Source organism: Antechinus flavipes, chromosome 6, assembly GCF_016432865.1.
Source record: "Antechinus flavipes isolate AdamAnt ecotype Samford, QLD, Australia chromosome 6, AdamAnt_v2, whole genome shotgun sequence".
NCBI classification, from domain to species: Eukaryota; Metazoa; Chordata; class Mammalia; order Dasyuromorphia; family Dasyuridae; genus Antechinus; species Antechinus flavipes.
The window spans coordinates 32,730,271-32,756,616 of record NC_067403.1 but is presented as its reverse complement, the minus strand read 5'-3'; the positions used below and the strand labels follow the sequence as shown (position 1 = coordinate 32,756,616).

Sequence of the window (26,346 nt, the reverse complement as noted above, 5' to 3'; positions counted from 1 at the left end):
CTGGGATGTAGACCAAATTCTTTATTTATGTGGATGACCTTATTGCGCTCCTACTCATTCAGGTTTAAAACCTAGCCTTTATGTTTGATATTTACCTCTTCCTTCCCGTTTCTGATCAGTTGCCCAAAACCCATTGATTTAGAGATAACTTCAAACATTCCTCATATTTATTCCTTTTCCCACTATGATTCCTGCCATAGATTTAAAGTTGTAGGATACTATTTATATAATCCATGTCTTATTTCACACATATGGAAACTGATGATCAGAAAGCTTAAGTGATGTGTTCAAGATCACAAAGTCAACAAGTGATAGAACTAGGATTTGAATCCATATTCTCATATTCCAAATATAGCCTTCTTTCTATTATTCAGTGTTTATTCTACCATTGTAGTTCAGGTCCTTCATACTTTTGTCTAGAGTATAAAATCTAGACTTTAATAAAAGAGCTTCTTGAATAGTCTCACTGTCTTTAGTCTCTTACCTTTCTAATCTATCCTTCAGTGGGCAACCAAAGGAATATATACTTATAGTATATATTTAATCATATTCTTTCTTTAAAAACCTATAGTGGCTTTCCCTTGCTGAGATTAAAAATACACTAATTAACTTAATACCTTTTATGGTATGACTCCTAGGTACAATTGCATTTTTACTTCATAATAGCTCTTCCACTTATATTCCTCAGAATAGGCTCACTATCCAAAGTGGACTACTAGATGTATTTGTATATGCTGACTCCTATCCCTGAAATTCACTCTGTCTATATTTTTGCCTTTTAGAACAGTTTTTCTTCAGGGCTTAGGTAAGGGGACATCTATCTCCTACATACCATCTTCCTTGATCCTTAGAGTTGATTTATTTTTCTTCTCAACTTTTTCTAGAGCACTTGTGATCTTTTCTCTGTCTCCATCACACTGTGCCTTTTATTCACCAATTTTTTGCACTTGTGCAGTAAGAGGTAATCTTCTGAAGGCAAAGAATGTGTCATTCTAATCTTTGTATTCCCAATTCCTAGCTCTTTACCTCCATCTTAATGACAACTAAATAAATATTTAATTCCAAATTCAATGTAATTAGCTCACATGAGTTGTAGATGTTAAGCTTGGTTGAAGGTTGACTAGAGTTACCGGGCAAACAGCACAATGTCTCAATATAAAAATTATTATGTTATCATCTAACTAGAGAATAAAAGCAATACCCATTAAAATTCTTAAGCTTTCAGAGCAGGAAAAGACTTTGGAAGTCATCTGATACATCATAAATCTTGTCATTTTACACATGACTAAACTAAACTGTGGTGAAGTTAGATGAGTTAACCAAGATCAGTCATCTAGTTGGGACTGAAACCTGGGTCTTGTGATGACCACTTCAGTTTATATTCTCCTATACTCTACCAATTTCAAAACCAACACTTTAGGTGGGATAGAAATGGGCAGGGAGGGGAGAAGTTTGTCACTAATTAAATAGTGATTTTAAATTTAGCCCCCAATAACATTTTCATGCTTGCACAAGGTTGTTTGGACTAAATAGCCTCATTTGAAACAAAATGACCTTGTTAAGTCCTTTCTCTATGACTATCGGTAGAAATTTCCAAGTCGGTTTCATCTTCTATATTTAGAGACTTTAATAGCTTTCAAGGTTACTATAAGAAAATACTGCTGGCAGTTATTCTTTTTACCCCATGTGTTGTTTTTTAATTCATTTTGAAATAGAGAAAACAAATTATGGAAAGGGTATAGTCCAGCACTCCTAATTAAACAATATTTATACATTTTAAAAGAATCTTAAGATATTAAGTTTAGCATAATTATTCTCTATTTCCTTAACTTTCACATTTCCTTTTATTCTCATGATCTCAATAATTATTTTAATTAGCGGTGTGAGAAGTGCATACATAACATTGTATGGAATGAAATGGTCATTTTCATCTATACAATATTGTGAGAGTTTTCCCCACATTACATTAAAGGAAGTCATAAACCATTTCTGCCTATACAAAGTTTATTCTCTTCAGCTAGCAAAATACATGGGTTTTGATATCCTTTTTAAAAATTACTTTCCCTCAATCAGGGCATTTTGCTTCCATAAAGCCATCTATATTCTTACCAGTATTTCTTCTGGCCAATGACAAGAAATATTAGCCCGTACTCAGTGTAGAGCCCTGGGGAATTTGAGATAACTGACTTACCTGAAAATTGAACCCCTTACCTTGATCTCTCAGTACCATACACTGTTTTACAACCTTATACTGTCAAACATCAATAAGGTACGGCAAGTCGAGCTGTTGGTTCAATCACTGTTCTGTTAGGACAATTTTTTAGAGAAACAGTTCATTTTTATTCACAGCTAAGGAATAACTACATGAATAAGGAATATGTGGAAGTGGTACTAGAAGAGGAGAAATAATATAAGGTATGAATGTTGCACCTGGCAGTCGGATAGGAAGAGTAGGCATTCTATAAAGAAAGTATTTTTGTCTTTTTGAAAACCTTGATGTTTAAATGTCTTTAAAACACATAATATTTTGACAAGTGATGGAGACCCTCAAAAAAAGGGGTATCTCTTGTCAGATGCCAAGCTGTAAGAAGTACCATTTAATGATTGGCTGTTGATGCAATTTCATCAGGAAATGACTAGAAACTGGAAACATAATCCACGAGGGTAGTTTTAAAAAGGGAATGTTAGAAAAGTTAGATAAGAAATTTAAATTACAGTTCCAATTGGGGAAAATGAAGTTACAATTTCTAGGAAAAGTAATGGGGCAATTTGCTAAATCAAATTCATAAATTTATGGTATTTAAAAAAGGATATAATTTGAGTATTAATGATATTGAGGAAGCATGAAATGGTGAATGTAGATTAGTCTTCAAGAAAGATGTTATACTGTAGTGCAGCTTCTGAGTCCTGTTTCTGACATATATGCTAATGGATAAGTTCATTAACTTCTTAGTATTCCCATATAAGTCTCAAGTTTTACCAATGGAGAAAATTCCATACTAGAATTTCCTAAACTGATGAAACTGTAGTTCCTGATAAAAGTGATATTGATGTCCCATGATATTTGTCCCATCAACACTATGTTCCCATGGGCTCTAGTTGAATGTAACCTCTCTTTGGGACAAAGATTGTGATATTTACCTTTGGCTCCCCATGCTACTACGATCTTAATCATTGTAGACATGATAGTCAATGAATTGATTAAACAAAGGATTTTGTTTTTCTCTAATTACTGAATCCCTTTCTCCTTCTTCCTAGTTATTCTTAGAACAATCAGCTCTGTACATCCTTTCCTTCTCTCATCATCTTTATATTTTTTCCCAAGCCATTTCTATTAAAATTGAACTCAGTGAATATGAGAGAGGACTGAAAAGTAGACTCATCTGTGGTTAATTGCTGAAGCTCAGGCTGCCTATCTTAGAAACAATGAGCAAATTCATTAGGTTCATTTGAAGCTGGAATTAACATCAAAATGCTGTCAGTAACTGACCTCTTCTTGATTAGCTTAATCTCTTTTGTAGTCTTTCAGTTGAAATATAGTTTTAATGTACCAATTTTGAAAGTAAATACTAGCTCCCATCACCTTTATCTCTTGTGAGTCACAGTTTTATTAATTCCATTCAATTTGTCATTTATTAAACACCTACTAATGGGTGAAAGGTATGCTGCTAAGTGCTAAGGATAAAAGATGAAGTAAAACTCAAATCTTCAAGGATTGTGAATTCTCCTGAAACTGGGGAATAGACAGTAAGAAGTCAAAGGTTCATAATTAACTATCAGAGAGGCAAATGAGAGACCTAGACAATGTATTATATCATGATAATTTTATAAAATAATATTTTGCTTCATGCTAATTTAACTTGTTCTCATTATGATCTTCAAGCTTTTCCCTCATCCTGCCTTCAAGGAGTTCTCAAGATTAAAACAATGAATTCTCTTATTTAGGAAAATGGGGAAAATGAGCAAATAATTTTTTCCCAATGCAGACTTCAGAACCCATAGCCTTTGATTTGACTGTTCCCTAAGTGTGGGGTACTCTGCCTACTCCTGTTTTGATTCTTGAAATGTGTTCTCCTCTTGAGATCATGAGATGATTCCATCTCATGATTTTTTCCCTCATATGTAAGCGATTTTTGATTAAAATTCATCTGTTTATTAAAAAAAACAACTTATTTGTGTGTATGGATATACATACACATATATGTATATATCTGTGTATACATATATATACGTATATACACATATGATTACTCCAATAGAATGTAAACAGATTAAGCATAACAAGTCATTTTTTTTCTTTCAAAATGTTTGGTTCAGAATGAGTTGAGAGTGGTGAGTAAAACCAACAATGCTGATCTTACAAAATATATGTTGGGAGAAGGAAGAGTACAAGAGAAGACAGAGATATGACTCCATTTGGCATGGCATATATCATGATAAATGGCAATAGAGCAAAAATAGAACTCCCAAGGAAAGTTATCTTCCCAATGGAAAATAAAATATGGTTAACAGGAAATTGATATCTTCTTCTACTAGTAATACTACTATTACCACCACTACTACTACCATAACTCCTCCTATTCCTATAAATGATGCTATCGATTATGTCTAGAATTTATATAGCACAAAGAATATCTCATTTGTTCATAGAAAACAAGAAAGGCACCACAAGATGGTAGAAAGGAAAATGCTGTCCTGATATTTTTAAAAGGAAGACAATTAAAGAAACAAAACAAAACAAAAACTACAGATCTGTAAATTTGGCTTTGATTCCTGAGTAAATTATGGGAGATACCACTCAAATGATCAGTGAACATCTAGAAAATGAAATAGTGATTATAAGAACTAACCAGCATGGCTTCATCCAAACAGACTGGTCAGACTTATATCATCTGACAGTTATATAACTGGTAAATGAGGAGAATGGTGTAGGTATTATTTACCCACATGTTAGTGAAGTATTTCATATTATTATTATGGAGAGATATGGACAAGGCTATTATGAGATAACTTTAAAATTGGATCTCAAGGACCAATTCTTAATGGATTAATGATCAGGAGGTCTCTGATAGTATGTTCCAGAGATCTGTATTTGAATCTGTATTGTTTAACATTTTTATCAGTGACTTGGATAAAAACATAAATATTATGTTTATCAACTTGGCAGATAAAATGAAGTTAGGAAACATTGCTCATGTGTGGGGAACAGGGTCAGAATCCAAAAAAAGTTCTTGATACTTTAGAGCATTTGTGCTGAATATAACAGTATGGACCCCAATAGGGATTAAATCTTCTACTTGCAAAAAAAAATTACTAGTATATATTGGGATAAATAATTAATCAACAGTTTTTTCTGAAAAATACCTGGGGATTTTGAATGGATTGTAAGATTAATGAGGTAACAGGGCAAAAAGACAGGAAAAAAAACCCTAAAATGTGATGTTCTTCCTTTACTCTGTCCTAGACAAAACACAGTTGGAGTATTATGTTTAATTCTGGGGAATAAAGTTTAAAAACATTGATAATCTGGGGAACACTTATAATAAACTTATAGTAACTGCAATAGTCCAGGGCATTGAAGATCAATTTAAAGAATAGTTGTTTATTCTGGAGAAAAAAAATTGGGGGGGGGTGGAGAACATGATATAACTAATTAAAACTATTTGAATATTTGATTTTTGGAGGATGGGTAAATTTATTTTTTTTGGCTCTAGAAGTCATAACCTGAAATAATGTTTGGAAGCTGTAAAAAAACAAATTTATGCTTGATGTATACAAAACCCCAGAAAATTATACTTGTTGAAAAGTAGAATGGTTTGCCTTGAGTGATACTGGGTTCACCTTCATGAGTGGTCACCAAGTGCTGGTTGACCACTTGTAGATCCAGTTATAATACAGATTGCTTTTTTGTTACATCTTAAGACTAGAAGAAGGAGGAGGTCTCTTCCAATTCTAATTCTATGTGATTTCACCGACAGCATGTGACTGATTTATGTTTTGTTTGTCTCTGCTCACTATGGAATGAAAGTAATTAAGAACGTGTAAATGGTCAAAGACTATTCAGTTGTGGGAAAAAGGAAGAGTAATACAAAGATTAGATTACTTCATAAACCCTATAATTATACCATAAATTATTGATATGTTACATATTTATCTCTATAGCTATACACATGTAGTCTGTAGTTACACACATGCACAAATATAAACATATATATACACACATACATAAACAAATGCATTTATATGTCTATAACTTAAGTGAAAAAATTACCTTTCTATAATGATTTCTTTTTATTTTTGACTTAAGACCATAAATTCTGCAAGAGTAGGATGTGTACGGCATATATTTTTATTTATTCCTCATGGTGTTTAGCATAATTCATTACATGTAGTAGGGTTTGCCTAATATTTAGTGAATAAATCTTGATATCCTTCTTCAAATTTTGGCCATTTTCTATTTTGTTTTCTCAGGAGCAGAATAGAGACAGAAGGGAAAAAGTCAAATATTTGAAGACCCCAAAAAACTCATCTCTTGATGTTCCCCTTCTTAAATAATGAAATTCTTTTCATGAACCTTCACTAAGGTGAACATATCTGGCTTAAAAATATTAATCCATTTTCTCTCCAAGTATTTTACAGATAAGCATTTGAAAAGATGGTTGGTTCTGTTTTTGTTTTTGTTTTTGTTTTTGAAATGCTAAAACGTTGTCTTTTCAGTGACATTTTTTATCTTCTTTTCAGCCATCTCTCTTAAAGGAATGGCCTATTCTTAAGCCTAACTTTTTTTTCCCTTTTGAGTATCCTCTGCATCATAGTGATAAGCATAATCATATGCATCAGATTCCTGTCCAGAAATCAACATGTCAGTAGTTCAAAAGAGTACTACAGTTGAAAAAGGGAAATATGAGTGATTCTAGTATAAGCTGACAAAAGTTTGTCCAGTGTTGTTAACAAGGCCTTCTGTCATCCCCACTGAATTCATTTCAATGAATTCTTTTCTTTATTCAGAACAATGATCCAAAATAAGCATTATCTTCGGTAGTCTCTGAAGTGGAATGATAATGTTACTAGAGCCATTTTGATGAGCAGATTATAGATTTTATAAATGATTTCTGTCCATATCTCCCCATACCTTTTTTCTTAATATTACCCATTAATTTTTGGTTTTAAAAAGTCATTTGAGATATAAAAAATGCTTTTATTTTTACATATATAGACTGAAGTGAGTTAAAGACATTTTCAAGGTAATTAATTATCATCTTAATTTATTCCTTTAACTTTATTTTCAATTCAATTCGACAAAAGTTTATAGCACCACTGTCCTGAGCAATATGGGAATAGATTTCTTGAGCTGAGGACTTCATTGTCTCAGGTTATCTAGATTGATATTTTACATTGATTGTATTTTGATTATAATTAATCATTGAATTTTCTTCTTTAGTTTTGCTACATAGACAGCCAAATGCTATGGATACAACTCCTGGATATGATAACTTAAATTTTACTTCTGTAATTGTTTTTAACCAGAATTTTGATTTTATTGGAATAGGGAGCTGCCAGAGAGGAGCTTACTTTATTTGTACAGATCAATTTCCTCTACAATTTGAAATCTTAGAGAGTTGGTATGACTCAATGAAAAGTAAAGCAATAGCAAAATTTTCTTATCTTTTTTGCTGGATGACTAATTCCCAAAATAACATTGAAAATAAATCACTTCCTTAGAACTTCAGTACAAATCCAGAAAATATTAACACATAAGCCAACTGATATTAATTTATTTTAAAATTTATTAATTACCAATTATGTATAAGGAATATTAGTTTTATATCCTTGGTAGGGGATATAATCATAAAATGCATGAATAAGATAGGAAATTATAGCTGAAGTATAAAATATTTATATGATATATGCTATAAACATAAGAGATAGTGTTGGTCTAACTGATGGTGTCTCTTCAGTACAATGAAAATGACCTATATTAATAGTTTGGTACATAGATAGATCACTGATCTTATTGAAATAAACAATTACTCCATCAGCGGATCGTATCCATATTTTTGATCAATCTACCAACCAACATGCATCTCTTGAGATAGACACTGATTAGATACAAGGACATAGAATCCAAGCTTTCAAGTAGGAGGGAAGGAAGCTAGTATACCTGAATTAAGAATCTCCCTCTCTGAAAGTCTCCCTCCAGACTTTCAGAACTCTTAGGAATTCTGCCACTCCCAATTTGAATTATTCTTATTCTACTTTTAGAAGTATTTTTTTTTTCTTTCAGCAAACCTAAACTTGGTTCTTTGCTTCTTTTGTCCATTGTTATTAATTCTGTTCTAGCGCCAAACACTTTTTTTGTTTTTCCCACATGATAGTCTTTCAAATAAATAACTCATCATGTTACCAGTAAGTCTCTCCTCCAGATTAAATCACCTCAATCACTTGCACTAATTTTCAGATGGCATGATCTTGAGGCTTTGTCACTTCTTGGTGTCTAGTTTCTGGATATTCTTGATTTCAATATCTATTTTTGAAGGCATTGATCAAAATGTAATATAGCACTCCAGATATGTGGTCTGACCAGGGAAAAACCTAACAGGACCATGACTTCCTTAATTACAGGCATTTTTTCCTTTGTAGAAAAGTCACCTTAACTATTTTGACTGCTGTATCACATACTTGACTCACATTGATCTTGTAGCCCACTGAAACCTTCAATTTTTTTTCCAGTTTTAATTGCCATTTTGCTAAACCTTCCCCATCTTGTAACTGACTTTTTTATTCCTAAGTATGAAACTTTATCCTTATTCTTATTCAGTTCCTTCTTATTCAGTTTGGCTTAAATTTCTTGCTTGTCAAAATATTTTTTTGGGGTCCTGACCTTGTCATCCAATGGCTTAGTAATCTCTTCCAACTTTTTAAGATCAGAAATTGGAAAAGAATGTTATCTATACTTTTACCTAAGTCATTGAAAATGGTTTAAAGCAGCATAAATGGAAATGTTAAATAACACAGATTAATTTCAAGAAAGTCAAGAACAATGGAGAGTGGTTCATGGATAGGATTTCTAAGGATTTCATGAGATTCACTAGGGAATATTGTGGAAATAGTTTTAAGGTCTGTTCTGGATGACCTAAAATTTATGGGAAATGTATTTAGGAATGGATAAAAAAAGTGTCATTTTTAAAAGGCCTAAAGCCAAGAAGATACACACACAACACATGTATATACATACATATTTGTATATACTTTCGGTGTATATAAATATATGCATATATAATACATGCATGAGCATAGCATTTGCATGTGCATTGTGGGTATATTATATATTAATACCTGTTGTTTATTCTTTTTTTGTTTCTAGCTTTCTATCATCCATCCATCCATCTATCTATCACCAAATATGTCATTTCCCTCAGTGTGGGAAGCTCCTAGAAAGTAACTTACACTCCTAAATGCTGCCTGGCATTTTTCTGCAACTCATAGTTTGGGTGATTTATCTGGTCTAGGGGAGAATAGTGAAAGTAAGAATCTTGGGGTTTTTTTTGTTGTTGTTTTTTAAATAACTACCAGCAGTAATGCTTAGAAAATCTAATGAAGGATTTGTTTGTTATAAAGGAGACATTAGAAATCTGTATATCCTCCTAAAAGAGAGCTTGGTAAAGGCGTTCAAGATAAAAGGAATAGTATGGATGTGAGGGGTGTGTTTATTATCTTTCAGACATCATGCTAAGAACTTTACAAACATTATTTACTTTGTCCCTCACAACAACCCTATAGTGGGAAAATCAATTTGGTAGGATTTATTAAGTGATAACTATATAGAAAACATAGGTACTACAGATCCAAATCTTAAGAAAGGATGCTTTCCCTGACCTATAGAGTTTGCTAATTACTGGAAGGGAGGGTGAAGGGAAGAAATACAGTATGTATGTGGACAAGTATAACAAGACATGATATGAGGATGGACAAAGGAAGGGTCAATGATTATATGTCATGTTCTAAAAACACTTGAGTGGATAGGGAATATTTCTAGTTAAAGGAATAATGAATTGGAGTTTCCTGAATTAGAAATCAGAGTTCCGATGTTTGAGGACAGATATTCAGTCAGTTATAAATGTGTCACTGTGGCAGTTCAACCTGCCTTCTTTCTTTACGTTTCTTATCTCTGAAAAATGAAGATAATACGTGCATTAAATACTTATCATGATTGCTTTATAGGCTCTAAACCCCCATAAGACCATGCTAAATAGTTAGGAAAATTTCCAAGAGGAAAGAAATGAATTGAGTCCTGAGAACACCTTTGGAAAAAAAATGGGCATGCAGAGAAGCAAATTGGGAATTGATTAACATAAATTTATTAAATATCCATTACATTTCAATTGATACAAAGAGAAATAAAATGGTTACTTTCCTATACATATACATACACACACACTCATACACACTCACACTTCTACTTTTATGAGAGAGAATGAGTAATTCAGAGTGTCTCTAGATGATAAGATTATGAGCTCCTCAAAGTCAGGCACTGATCTTTTACCTTTCTCGTATACCTAGGACTTAGTATAGTGCTGATACTTAATAAAGATACATAATTATTTAATTAATAAATTTAAATTAAATTAATTAAATTTAATAATTAATTAATGCTTGTGGACTAACATTCACAAGCAAAAGATTTCCTGTGGCACTACAGTGACATATGATAAGGGAGGAGAGATTTTCAAGAAAATGTGAACAGTTTCATCTGTTGGATGTCAATGACTACAAAGAAAGCTCCTCTACTAGTTATGTAATTTGATTAAAAACCTTATAACATCATCAGTTCATGAGCTGATACTTAACAATAATCAAAATCAATTGCAAATTCAGCAAGTGCTAAGAAGCTAATAATTCTTATCCCATTTCCCTTACACATGTCACCCCATTCCTAATGACTTCAAAATTATCTGGGAATTTTCACTTCCTTGCTTAAGCGGCAATAACTCAAATCTATGCATTATCAGAAGGGCTGTTCTATGTCTTGAAAATAAAATAAAAATTCTAACCAGATACATTTATTAAAATACTAATTCTAGTACTTGCTCTCTAAGATAACATCTTTCTTAAAAATAGAAACTTTGGAAACTGATTTCTGGCCTTATTACATATAGATAGAAATCCAGATATTTCTGACCTGTGTTCTACAACCCAGCTTGAAAAATCCAGCAGCATTTAAATGGTTATGAAGCTAAATTTATAGCATGCCAATTGAGGGTATTGGTCATAAGCTTACTGAGATTTCTTATGAATTTAGAAAAGTATTGAAGAAGGAAAGGAAGTCTTATGAAGCTGAAAAAATAACCCCTTTTTCCTCTTCTGGAATATAAACACTATGAGGGCAGGAATCATATCCTGATTATCTTTATTCCTTTTGCCAATACGCAACACAGCATATCTAGTAGGTGCTTTATAAATGATTGTTGAAGTAAAAATGTAATAAATTGATATAGTTTTTCATAGCTAACATAATATTCTCTATCTTAGAGATATTTTTTCTTTTATGTGATACAAAATCATTTTAATTATGCTCCCACCGCCACCCTTCAATGTAATTTGAAGCCAAAGGCACTCATTAGAAAGGAATATTGTATTTTCAGCTTAAATTGAGCTGTAATTCATATACCTGCTGTGTGTATTCAGAGAACAGGTCTCCAACTGTGATATTAATATTACATTGTTTATCAGGAAGGTAACTTGCTGATTTATTTCAAGTGAAAGGCCAGGATTATGCCCAACCGGGATAATGATGGCATATTTCTTTGTACAAAAGGATTGATAATTATTTTTTTAATGATATCAGAATAAAAACATGGCTATCTGAAATTCCATTGATATCTTTTTATATACATTCAACATAAAGTTCTCTCATGTAAAATTCATTTTAAAATCCTGTAACTGTAAACAATTGCCTAATATAATGTCAGTAGCCATAATTGTCAGGAGTCTGGTAACATTAAAGTGATTTCCCCCAATCTGATCTTCATAAGGATTGTGCAAAAACACATATAAAAGATAGCAAAATAAAGTATCTACTTGTTAGTGATTTTTAGAAGCTGAATGTTAAGTAAGCATGGTTCATTTAAAGCAGTTCAGGGATACTGCATCAAGTATTGCAGCAATGCTAATACAAATAAAGGTATTTTCCAATTGTGTGATTATTGCGAGGAATATTCATACCATTTATTAAAATATTAAGATATGAAAACAACCACATTTGGAGAACAGTTTGTGCTAGATAATATGGTCCTCCATTAGATTTGGTGGTTCTTCATAATCTTGTCTAAATGCTAATATTTTGGGGGACAGGAAGTTTTCCTTTTTTTTTTTAGCTGTATTTTCCTATTTCCCCTAGTATCTTATGGGAAACTTAACACTCAACAAATTACTCATGAACATTATTGACTGATAGATATTGAATTCTTAGACATTTCTATTTTATCCTCTGTGAAAACCAATATTGATAAAAGGGCAATATGATATTCAGTTGAAAGATCTGTCAATGTTTATTATGATTGATAGAGGATTTAATAGAAGATCAGAGTTATGAGGGATAAATTGAACCCCTGTTCTCAAGAAGATCATGCTCCAATTGGAAAACCAAGATATAAACAGATGAATAAATAAGAGAATATTTAAATATCTTGTCAATTAGTTTGGTTTGAAAGAGGCATATTGGGGTAAAAGGGAACAGGGATGCAGTATTTTCCTTCATAAATCTTGAGCTAAATGAATATACAGATGGCCCTATAACTGGTAGAGTATTTTAGGAAGCACATTTATGAACTAGAGAGTACATGCAGGGGAGGACAACTAAGAATGGAAAGAACCTCAAGTTTAGGTCACAGAAGGATATGTTGAAGGAAATCGTGCTATTTAACCCAAAGCAGAGAAGCCTTAGAGAGGATATGATAACTGTGTTCAGAGATTTGACAGTCACTTGAAAGAGTTAGTAGACTTTGCATAACAGGGACAAAAATGTACAGGTAAAAGGGAGCTATGAGATCATATCACGCATCCCATCCATTTTACAGATGAAAAACCTGTCCAATGTGTGTTAAGTGACTGTCCATTTGGGCAGCTAGCTGTCATACAGAGTGCTGGATCTGAAGTCAGAAAGTCCTGAGTTCTAATTCCATCTCAGACACTATGTGATCCTGAGCAAGCCATATAATCTCTGTCTGCCTCAGTTTCCACCTGCAAGAAATGGAGATAATATAACATCCGTGTCTCAAGGTTGTTGTGAAGATAAAATAATATTTATAAAACACCTTACAAACTTCAAAACACTGTAAGAATGCTAGTGCTATTGTGGTGCATGTCTTTCTAGTTTTCACAGGTTAATAAGTAGTAGAGCCAAGTCATTTGATTCCAAATTCACCATTTTGCCCTGAGCCACTCTTCTTAACCATAGATGGCAAAATTAGGAATAATGGTTAGAAACTAAAAAGAACTCAACTGATTATGAAAAAATGTCTCAGCAGTTAGAATAATTCAAAAATGGAATGGACTGCTTTTAGCGGTAGTATATCTCAGTTCTTGCCAGCAAACACATCACCTCACTGGGGTTTCCACAGAAAACCTGAATTTGTCAGGTGAAACATAAAAGGGATTCATTTTTGGCTTTGGATTGGATTAGGAAACTTCCTTTGAGGTTCTTTCCAGGTTTGAATATTCAAGAGCTGATCCTTCATAGTATCTTTGCAGCAAAAAGAGAAAGAGGAATGCCTGATCAGAATGTGCATAAAAGATGTGTTTTACAGATATATCAGAGATCCATGATTGGATCACGGTGGGTATTCCTTCTATGGAGATATATCTCTTAGTGTTGTTGAGTTTCAGTGATGACAAATAATTCATTACCTGTGCTTAACTTGATAGTGAGGAGCTGCTAAGCTTAACTTTTTGGTCCTTGATTTTTTGATAAATGTGTACATCCATATATGTTTATAAGCACACACCCATATATACACAGTTAAACACACATATAAAGATATAGATGCTTATAGGCAGTTGTTAGACCCACTTAGAACTGTTTTTAAGTACTTGTTATGTGCCAGTCATATACAACGAATGAAAATATCTCTTACCCAAGGAGCTTATATTTCCTAGCAGAGATTTTTAATTGAGATTTATGAATTTTTAAAAAACTCAACTGTATTTCAATATGGTTTGTTTCCTTTATAATACTTTGCATTTTAATTTAACCATTTGAAACATTTTAAGAAGGCTTAAAATAGATTTCATTAACCTGTCAGAGGATGGTTACATGAAAAAAAGGCTCAACATTTTTTGTTCTCTGGTCTTTAAGAAGTCATAGTTACCTCCATTCTTTGCTGCAGTATAGAAGTGAGACTTTAATGGAAGACACAAGATATTACTATTTGACTTTTAATGGTAAGATAAATCAAACTGTTCCTGGCCGACAAAACAGAAGAAAAAATGAAATTGAAAATTATATTGTATGTTTGGTCATTATACATGGATAATTATATAATATAGATTCAGAGTGGATATTTTTGTCCTAAATTATTTTGATTGATTGTTTACATATAAAATTTTCTACATGATTTTATATTTTCAAATTTAGAGTTTATAAAATCTGACCAAAGAATGTTTCTGTAGCTTTTCCCTTAAGGCATTGCCTTGTAAGCTGCCAAGAACATGTTTGCAAAGGTTTCCAATTTTCTTTTTTATATTTGATTCTTTATGATATTCATCTGTCCTTTACATTTATTATTCATGAAGTTCATTTTAAATAACAATAGGATACTTAAAATTGATCAAGAAGAAGTTGGAAAGAACTTCTGAACTTGAAGGAAAATTAAAACTACTTTAAAGCTCTTGTTAATTAACATGGAAAAATTCTGAAATTAACTATTCTGTTGCTAAATGTAATAAGTTCTAGAAATGTTTAATACAGGAAGGTAAAGGATATCTATCCATTATTCACATGTAGGAAACAGGTTGAAACAAAAAAGATAGAGAAAAAAGTTAATTTCTCCTTAGGGACTTGGGGAATGGGCCATAGAAAGGAGGAAGAAGTGGAAAAGTGTGATTGAAACAAAAGTTCAATCTTAAATCCTGAAAAGGGAAGAATCTGGGAGGGAGAACAGAAGATAACCTTTTTCTTTTTGTACTTGGGCGATGTTCCCAGTGGAAGGAAAGAATTAGGTGAAATAATGATAGTAGTAAATTGTAAGTGGCCTTTCTCCACCTCTTTTGAAGAAAGAAAAAGAAATGGGCTTAAACTTGAGTGTGAGAGATTTGGGTTAGCTCTTAGGGGAAATGTCTTGACAGTAAAGGATACTAGATACTAGAATGACCTCCTAGGGGAGCTTTCTGATGGTCTCTACAAATAGAATACATCCTCATCAGTCCAAAATTGTTTGGTGAAGTACACCAAAGTGCAGTTAAGATAGTGAAAAGATGTTTTTATAAGGTAAAAGAGCTTCTGTTCCCACTTTAAAGAGATATATTCTGTATTTTTAAGGTAATTATCGATGGTAAAGAGAAGCCAGAGTTTAGTTAACTTTAAGTTTAATTTCAGGAAGAACAGCCATCTTCTAACATAGTATATATTAGATTGGTTGTTCTCCAAGTCGGATTCTGTGTTGGAACATTCGTAACATTCATACATTTTTATATAAGGTATTTTAAGACTGTATCAATTAAATTCAACAACAGTTTGCAAAGTATCGACTGTATGTAACACGCTATGCTAAATGCTATGGTTATAGACACAAATGAAAACACTCTTACAGAACTTACCTTCTATCAAGATCATAGATTGGATACGGCTTGAACAGAGGTATATGAGTAGAAGATGAGGTGAGGAAGGAACAAGCATTAAGAACTAGGGTTTAGTGAGAAAAGAAAGGCTTCCTTTAAGAGGTGACACCAGAATTGAGTCCTGAGAAAGATATTAACATATATTGGACCATTAGTACAGCTGAATATAAATGTTAGATTTAAAAAAAATACCAACTAGGTCTTGAGATTTAAAGCTAGAAGCCAGAAAGTTCAATAACCTTAATTTACTGATGGGAAACTTGGGCATCTAAAGATTGTGACTTGCTTGGTCTACTCAGCTAGTATTAAAAGCAGGATATGAACTCACACCTTCCTCATCCCAAATGCTTTATCAATGATACCACCAAAAAACTAAGATGATTCAGGGTGGGGTATTTCTGAGTATCAACTGAGGATTACTGCTGTGCTCCTTTTTTACCACGATATGGAAGCGCTGATTTTTTTTTTTTTTATTCAAGATAGTATATATAGTAAGGTACAAAGAATTCTGGTTTGAGATCCAAAAGTCTTGGATTCATGTCCTGCCTCCAGTACTAGCATTCCTGATGTTATTGTGCTTTCCTTTATTGCTCTTTGCTGATATTGTAATTTTTACAAGTTGAAGGTTTGGGGCAACCTTGCACGAAGCAATTCGGTTGGTCCTTTTTTCAATAGCATGCACTCACATGATGTCTTGGTTTTATATTTTGCTAAATCTTGCAATATATCAAACTTTCCCCATTATTATTGTATCTTTTATGGTGATCTTTGATGTTACTATTGTAATTATTTTTGGGTGCCATGAAAAATACCCATATAAGCTGAGAAACTTAACTGATAAATGTTTGTGTTCTGCCCCATTGACTGGCCATTCCCTGCTCTCAGCCTTCCTATTCCCTAAGACAAAATAATATTGAAATCAGGCCAATTAAGAACTGTGCAATGGCTTCCCAGGAAAGGAAGAGTTGAAGATATCTCAATTTAAATTAAAAGCTAAAAATGATGATGCTCAGGGAGGAAGGCATGTTGAAAGCTATGAAGCTAGTTCACCACCTGATCAGTTAACAGCTAGCAACACTGAGGCAAGACCCTCCACCAGCAAAAAGATTGACTCACAGATCATGGCTGGCTTTTTTTTTTTTTAGCAATAAAGTATTTTTCAACTAGATAGCCCAGGTACAGTGGATAGAATGCTGAGCCTGTTGTTAAAAAGACTAATCTTCCTGAGTTCAAATCTAGTCTCAGAGATTTATTAGCTATGAAATCATGGGCAAACATTTAATTCTGTTTTGCTCTAGTTTCTCATATGTAAAAATGATCTGGAGAAGGAAATGACAAACCAATCCAATATCTTTGCCAAGAAAACCACGGATAGCATCATGAAGAGTTGGACACAACTGAAAAATAACTGGACAGCAATAAAAATTTCACAAGGTATATACATCTTAAAAAGACAATACATTTGCACAAGTAATACACTACAACATAGTGTAAAAATATTTTACATGCACTGAGAAGCTAAAAACTTCATGTAACTCACTTTATCATGATAGTTTTTTTGTGTGTGTGTGGGGGGGGGGTCTGGAATTGAACCTGCAATTCTGTATTGTGTTATTAAGGGCTAGAAAATCAGACTGGTGAGAATCTTGTGCGGGCAGATTCTGAAGCAGTAGAAGAGCAAATTAATGTGCTAGTCCTTTTAAAAATTGTACTAACAAGCCATTAAGCACCGTATTCTAGCACATTTGTTCTGGCCTTCTGATATGTCGTTCAGTTCCAACCAATCATTTGAAAGCTACTACTTTCTCCTGATCTTTCTTCAATATCCTCATCAATTCTACTCCTGCCTTGTGAAATTCTCACATAATTTGGCCTTTTTCTGAGATATTTTGATGTTCTTTTAGGAACCCTCCATTCAGTATTTAATAAAATCCAGATCAAGTCTTCATAACCCCAAGGGATCTATGGGTAGATTTCATGGCATCTGTGAACTTGGATGTGGGGGAAATGACTTCTTTCTTTTCATTAATTTCTAGCTTAAATTTAGCATTTCTTTTAGTTATGAATATAGATAACACATTGTTTTGAGAAAGTGATTTCACTAAACTGTCAAAAGGGATCCTTGAGACAAAAGAATTTGTGTTTCTACTCTAGATCTTTGAACTTTTCAACCAGTATTCCTTTCGTTGTCTTAATTTAGCAGAAACCTGCTTGAAGATATCACATTTTTTAGATCACTGCTTCTCTCATTCATCCTGACCCATAGTTTCAGGAACTGAGGTGGTCATATTCTTTGTACCTTACTACTGCTTCCAGGCCATTGAATTATTTAAGAAAGAGCAAGCCCTGCATGTTAGGGAAAATAATAAATTGTGTGAATAAATTATTTCCAGATCTAGTTCTTTCTCTTCTTTCTCTGAAAATTACACTCATCTTCACTCCATACTCTAGCCCCATATAATAAAAAAAAAACATTCCACAAAGCATAAAGTAGAAATTCATCAGATTGAATATTCTATTGGCACCTCAGACTCAAGATGTCACACTCTGAGTTGATCATTCTTCCTAAACCTGATTCTTATTTCCCTATTACAGTTTGTCTTCTCTGTTCTTCTCTTATTTCTCTATACTTCTTTACCTGATGATCTCATCACCTCCAATGCATTTAATTAGCATCTCTTTGCTGATGATTATCAAATATTCTTATCCTAACCTCACCTTTCTGCTGATTTCTAATTTCCCATCTCTAGCTGCCTTTCAGACATCTGATAGTCATTTCTAGTAGACATCTAAAGCTCAATATAATTAAAACAGAACTCATTTTCCCCCTAAATTGCTCTTCCCCCTTCTGTTGTTCATATTTCATATTCTTATGATACTTACCTCCTAACATGTCTATGTTCTTTTGCCTCCTTATTAATGTTCTAAAATGTCTTATGAATGAACGGGGCCCTTCTCATTCTTGTTAATTTTAAATAGTTTGTCCATAATAATAAAACAATAGAGAAAGGAAATGAGCCATTTTTTGAGCACTTGAGCTTCATTGAGCAATGAAGCGATTGGCTAGATTATTCCTAAAGTTCCTTGTTCAAAATCCTAAATTCCTACCTACAGTTATTTCATCAAGTTCAAGATAAGAATAGATGATTTTAAGATATGGTATGACTTGTATTGAAAATATGCTGCCCAGAATCGTGTGCTACAAAGACCAAGGCAGAAGTCGTTAAGGAAAATTTGTTTTAACAAAAATAAGAGAACAAAAACAATGAAAGAGGTCTGAAATCTTCCATTGTAATGGGGAGGGAGGGTAATGTTATTGAGAGAATCATTTTCTCTTTCCTCTTTTTAGATAGAGAGTGGGTCGACAGAATTGATCAGGCATGTATCTCTATCCTATGGGATGCTGAGTTCAGAATGTGAACTTTTCTTGAAATTTCTCTCTTTATCTTCTTATGGAAGGTGAGGGAGAGGAAAAACTCAAAGTAGCCTGGTGCAAATTAGGCAGTCTATTTGGAGATATTGAGATCAGCTTGCCAAGGTTTTTGTTTTGGACAAAGATCCTGGATCCACATTATTTCCTTTCAATGAAAAGCTAGAAAGCTTAAAAAACTTGTAAATGACAAATGAAATTTTAAAACTGTTCAGTGTCCAATCTGTTTCTTTCCAAGCTGTGAGGGTAATCTTCTAGCCACTTTAATTTGGTGTCATCAGGTATCCACAAATCTCCCCTTCCTGCATCACAGGTTCTGTAACGAAAAACACCAACTCAGGATTCAATTAAAGTTGTCTTATATTTATCCAGTAAACTGTTCTTTAAAATGGAGTAACCAATAAGTAAAATTAAAGTAACAGAAATACACTTAATAATGAATCATGCTTCCTATTTCATGTGTTAGTACAACTGATGGGGAAAACAGATGGTGGTAAAAATTCACCATTGTTCCAGTGGCTTCTGGAAGTAGCCATTCTGTAATGTACTCTCTGTCCTGGATTTATTTAAGAAGACAAGTGTTTAGCCAGGGAGGGAAAGGATCCGATTTCTACCAAATTTAGAGCCAATCTTCTTGAAACCATCCTCATATTCTGCTGTTGCAACTATATGCTACTCTTGTCTATTTTCTATTCTTTCTCTCTCCCCATCTCCACTCCCTCTCCAGAAAGATTTTCAAAAACTGCTGATGTAGCAGAAGACTCACTAATTTCACTATAGCACCATAATTTCCCAGGCTGGTAAGAAATTCAAGTCCAAGTATCTTTAGCAGCATAGGGCCTCTTGCAAAGTACTCAGTTCAGAATTTAGAAGAATGACTCAACAGAAGTAATAGGGTTAAAGAAAGGATTTAGGAAGATCAGCCTGCCGGATATATTTGACAGATGGGAAGATGGAAGTTCTTGAGGCAAAGAAAGCAGTCAGATGGCAAGTGCAATAATCTAAGCATAAGGTGATAAGGTAAACTAGGGTCATATTATAGCAAATGGAGATGAAAGGCATTGTGAGACTTATTGGGAATAAAAAAAAATCACTAGAGAAGGGGGGAAGTGAATCAAAGAAGTCAAAGATGTTTCAAGTTTGGATAACTGGGAAATATTTTTGCCATGGTGACTCCATAAACAGAAAAAGGAAGGCAGAGGAGGAGAAGGAAATAGGATATAAATAATCAACCACATTTTCCTTAAATAATTCTTTCTTAAATAAATGCTTTTCCTGCAAGATTCCACTCAAGAGCCACTTTCTTTGTGAAGTTTTCCGTGATTCTGTTTAAGTAATCTATCATTCCATTCTGTGTGAACTTTTCCTATTTACTTTTTAAAAATTTATAAGCTTCTTGAAAACAGGTAGTATCATGTTTCCTCTTTTTGTATACTTAAAATCCACTGTCATTCTTTGCACTTGCTAGGTACTTTAAATGTTTGAATTAAAACTGATGGCAAGATGTGTCTCATGAATAGAAAGAGTAGGTGGCTACCCTACAGTGAATCTGGAGGGTTTCCAAAATGCTCCCTTTGCTTATGAAATGGATTTTATTATCTGCTTTCCTGCTTTACAAATTCCTTTCAAATAAGATGTGTCCATTTTCCAAAATACAGTGGGAGAGGTAACACAGTAAACTATTATCTATTACTGATTTCATAGTGTAGATTATTTTATCAGGTAGTTGATATCAAGGTCCTATGGTAGGGGAGTTTTAAAGTCTGGAGGACTGTTTAGTGCAGACCAAGGTCTCCTGGAGTAGAGCTGGCAATTTGGAGAAGAACCCAGAAAGCAAAGATATGAGCATACTGAAGACAGAATTTGCATACCTCTTCATTTGGTGCACAGTCTGCCCTCTTGAAGGTAAAACCATGTGCAATGCAGCTGTCCATAACTCACTTGCCCATCCAGCCAGATATCCTAATCACTGAATAATTGATGCTAGAATGTCCTTCCTTAAAACCAAGTCATATTTAGGGAGAATAATAAATCCTATGAAGTCGTCCCTTTCAAATAATGCATATTGAAGTGTTTGAATTACACTATTTAAAGTTGTAATTATGTAAAATATGGTAATTGGTTCCAAACCAGTTGAAATATGCGGTGAAAATTCAAATATTGACCATGAACAAATTCATTATTTGCACTAATCTGGATGAAAATGTACTTCTTGCCATTGCCACAACCACCACCCTCCAAGGGCAAAGAGCTAATTAGTCCTCCAATCTCCCTTTTTTGAAATTTTCTCCCATTATTCCTTCATTTTGTCTTTGATTTCTATGAAGTACAGATAGGTAGGCTGGGAAAATGCTGGAAAGTTTTTCCTTTCATTTTTCTCTCCAGTGTTTGGAGCAAGTATAACTTGGCACAAAGGTATAGAGACCGCAGTTTGAATTATTGTCTTTGGTCCAATAAATTATGTACTGAGAAATAATTCATGCACATGCACATGTGATTCTGCCTAAATGGTGAGAATGATTCTGCCTAAATGCGTGAGAATACGGTGAGCATATTTCACTGACATTATTAATCTGTCCACCTGTGTACTACAATTATAATCCAAAGGATAAAAGAAAGTTACTGTTTTTTCCTCTCAAAATGTCTGTTATTACACGACATTGGGTCTAGTACCTTATTGTCAGTGTTTAAGGCCTCATCATGTTGAACAGGCTGTACAGTAATTGGTACATGCTTTAAATGCATTACCTTTTCTTAGGCACCAAATAGGCAATAATAGAGTATTATAAATATATCAATATATAATAGAGTATACACACATATAGTACTTTAAATATATCATCTTTTGCAACTAAGTGGCACAGTGCATAGAGCACTGGTCCTGGAGTTAATGAGTTAAAATCCAACATCTCATACTTACTAGCTCTGTGACTATCAGCAAGTCACTTAATCCTAACTGCCTCCTATATACATAAGCACATGTGTATATATGTATATGTGTGTTTATGTATATACACACAATTACATACATCTACATAGATATACATACTCTAGTCTCTAGGAGATGACTTTTTTCATTTCTCCTAATATGCTCGCTTCCTGAGGAAATCAAATGACCATATTTTACATAATTATAACTTTAAATGGTGTGATTCAAACATTTGAATTTGCACTATTCGAATGGGACCACTTCATAGGATTCATTATTCTCATTAATAAGAACCCAATTCTAAGGAAGGACATTCTGGTCTCATAATTGTCAATGCCATGCCTTCTCTCCCCATCCTTATAGTATTTGACATTGTTTACCCATCCATTTTTCTGGGTTTTCATTACACTGCTCTCTTGCTTCTCATCCTCTATGCTTGATCACTCCTTTTAACTCTCCTTGGATAGCTAATCATGTATTTCTTGCTCCTTGACTTTAGTTGCTTCTTAAAATTCTGCTCTGGGCCCTTTTCTTAGTTTCCTCTTTGTACTTTCTTTTAGACATCATCATTTTCAAAGGTTCAGTTATCATCTTACTGCAGATATTGCTTGTATTTATATCCAGCCCAAATCTTTACAGAAATTTCCTATCACCAACCACTTATTGGGCATTTTGAACTAGATTTCCTATAGATTTATACAACTCAACATGAATAAGACAAAATAAGTTTTTCTTCCACCCATATCTGCTGAACCCCCTTATTTCTGTATGGGGTTCTACCATCTTTCCAGTCAGGCAAGTTTATAACTTAGAAGAATACTCATTTCCTCAGACTCTATTACCATCCTCTCTTTCCCATGTGGCTACCATCCTGGTTCAGGTCCTTATCACCTGGCATCTAGACTATTAAAATAGCCTACTAATTGGTTCCTCCTGCCTCAAGTCTCTCCTTTCCCCAATCCATTCTCTACATATTTTACAGAAAGTTTGTCACAGTTATACTGAAAATTCAAATACTAAAAAAAAAAAATCTGTCATGTGGATTTTCAGTGTTTTCTACTCTCTATATAACATCCTGAAAGAATTAAAAAAAATAAAGCTCCAGCATTTTTTAAGTGTTATCTATGTACCAAACACCATGCTAAATGTTGGCAATACAATTAGAGAAAGTGCTATTCTCCCGGTGTCAGGGACTTCACACTCCATTTGGAGAGATCATACATACAAGAAAGCTTAGCTGTAGAGATTATAGTGAGAATCCTTGTAGGTCAGATAACAGCTCTTAGAGTCTGGAAGGTGTAGATATAGGGCCAATGGTAAGGTTTTTGGAAGAATGTTATGGTATACGGTTGATGGTTGTTCATCTCACTGAAAAGGATAGACTTGACTTTTATTTATGAAGTCTGAACAGCCTAAGTTTAATGGACCCCTATTTTTCTTAAGGATTAAATACAAACTCCTCTTTAAGCCCCTTACAACTTGTTTCCAAGCTAATTTTCTCCCTTGTAATTTTTGATTGTACCAGCATTGTACTAGCCAAGGAGAAATGGAATTCTTTGGTCTATATTCTCATGTGGTGATGAGGCATGTTTATAAGTTTGCGCTTCATGGTACAAGTTGTAGTCATTGTGAAGAAAGTCTGGGTGCATTATTTTCTTCCTAATTTGTCTCTTTTATTGATCACTTGATTCTTTTTTTTAAAGTGGGTATAGATGGCATTGCATCTTTTCAAGTGTTTTATAGTGGCTATTCTAATGGTTAAATAAAAGTGGATGTCCTACAATTTTATACTAAGGTTTAAACTCTGCAAACTAATGGTTTCAGAGAATGAGAGTAGGATGGGGCAATACCACTGGGTGTGGAATCAGTAGACCTATTGACTTTGATTAATCAGACAATCCCAGCAAGTCTTTGCATCTGTATCCCAGTCTGTGAAGTAGGGGAAATGGTAGTTCCTTATCAATATAATCAATTTAACACAAGTTTTATGAAAGTCCTTGTTTTTCTTAGTGATGTCTAGTTTTAGGTTTCATTTATTTGGATCCCTAGAACTCAAAAAAAGCATATGTGAACAAAACAGACAAGTGGATCCATGCATGTTGAGAATTTATATTGAGAAATAGCATACTTAAAAAAAAACAAAATAAAATCAATGAATAAACACAATGGTTTGGCAATGGTTTATGGGCAGTAAAACTGATCTGTTAAGAACCACCAGCTCTTTTTTTGTAGCTATCTTATCCTTCACATCTCAGCAGTGATTTCCTAAATCATAGGTCAAAGTAGCTTGGGATCATAGATCTAGAGCCAGAATAACCACAGAAGTTCATCTAAGTCATCCTGTCTCAACAGAGAAACTGAGATCAAGATGGTAGCAAGCTTCAGAGGTGTTATTTGAACCTAGATCCTCTGACTTCAGAACAAAAACTCTTTCCATTATACCATACTTCTTGGATCAAATACTTGCATCTGCAGGTTCCATGATCAGTAGAAGATCAGTAGGGCTCAAAATATTAATTATTAGCTGGGCTAAGTAAACTAAAAGGCACCCTGGAATCAAGTTCTTCACGGAGATTGTGCAGGACCAGCTAGACTTCAAGGAGATACCTTTCACTTTGGCACATGAGACCCAATTGGGATTTTGGGATACTGGCAGAGTATGGGAATGTGGCAGAACAATTCTGGGCCGGGAAATAGGTTACTTGAGTTCTTCTGTGGTTGGGGAGAAGTATACCATATGGTAGCCACCCATTTAGTTACCATATGGCATCCTCCTGTTTTATATAATTATCTTTATTATATAGATGCTTAGCTTGTTTTTTTGTATGCTGATTAAGTGCCAGTACTCTTAGCACCTAGATTTGGATGCCCTTGGAAAAGCTCTGATTTCCTTGTCTTAGTTATAGCTCTGGTTTAAGCCCACCTAAACACCAATTAACCATATTAAAAAGGGAAGAATTTAAATACGTTACAGAATGATTTTATATTATATGAGGTTTTATTTTCCTCTTCAGGTATTTGTGATATTTATTCTGTCTTTTGAGTGTGCTTGAGATATAATTAGGTAATTACTTTAAGTGAGTCAGTGTCTAAAAATCTTTTTATGCTGCTTTTTTTTTAAAAAAAGGATTAGTAATAAACTATGTATATTTTGACCTTTTATAGATACCCTGTTGATATCCTATTAGCTTGGTATAATTGTCTTGCTGATATAAATATAGAAACTTCAGTTTCCTATACACAATCATATCAGATTATAAACTAGCATTTGAGTGGAAAAACTAAATGTCACCTGTAAAGGATAACCATTGCTCATTTTATCATGAACTCCAGATACTTTCTGAGGTTGTCACATATCCGTTGTCCACTTCAGGTCCAGTTTTGAGCTAAGAACAGCTTCTGTTGGAAAATATATTGAGGCGAACTTGGAATCATCTTTATGGGCTATTTCTGAATGAATCAACTGATGATGCTAATTCAATAAATGGAGAAGGAATTGTATTTCCTTAACCAGATATGGAGGTTGATGAAAGCAATACAGAGGATCTCAGAAGAAGGAAAAACCTCAATAATTTCAGAATGATAGCAATGATAACATTTTCTCTCTTGTCTAGCTATGTATTATAATAGACTTTTCCCATTCTGGCATTACCAAAGTACCTTGCCAGAAATGAAAAGATATGTTTTTTTTCCCCTTTATGTATTTCTGTTTAGAATTCTAAAATCTGAATAGTTGGGACTTTGGAAATGTAACCTCCTTAAGAAATACATAGACCATTTTCATTTTATCTATTCTACTGACTACTTTTGTTTGTCTTCAAAATTTAGTGAAAAACAGCTCATTTGGACAATTTTTTTCCAATTAGCCTTCCTGACTCTGATCCTTCCTCTTAATTGATGCTCCCTATTCTCTTAAGAGTCTAATTCTAGGGTACTCTATTAATTTGTTGTCATTTGTAGAATGTTTTATAAATGTATATGCATTGTGCCTTTTTATTACATAATTCTTATCATTTCTCTTATCAACTTAGTTTCCAGCAAAAGGAATATAAAACATATCTAAATATCCAATCAAATATTTAAGAGAGCACAAGGGAGGTACAAAGTGCTAATGGAAGTTGGAGGAACGAGAGATGATTTCAAACCCTGGAAT

General features: G+C 33.6%; 1 protein-coding gene across 1 annotated transcript in view; it reads left to right on the top strand.

Annotated features, from left to right (window-relative positions):
- Positions 1-26,346, top strand: part of KCTD8 (potassium channel tetramerization domain containing 8) — a 266,694-nt gene that overhangs the window by 91,079 nt on the left and 149,269 nt on the right. The window lies entirely within an intron of this gene.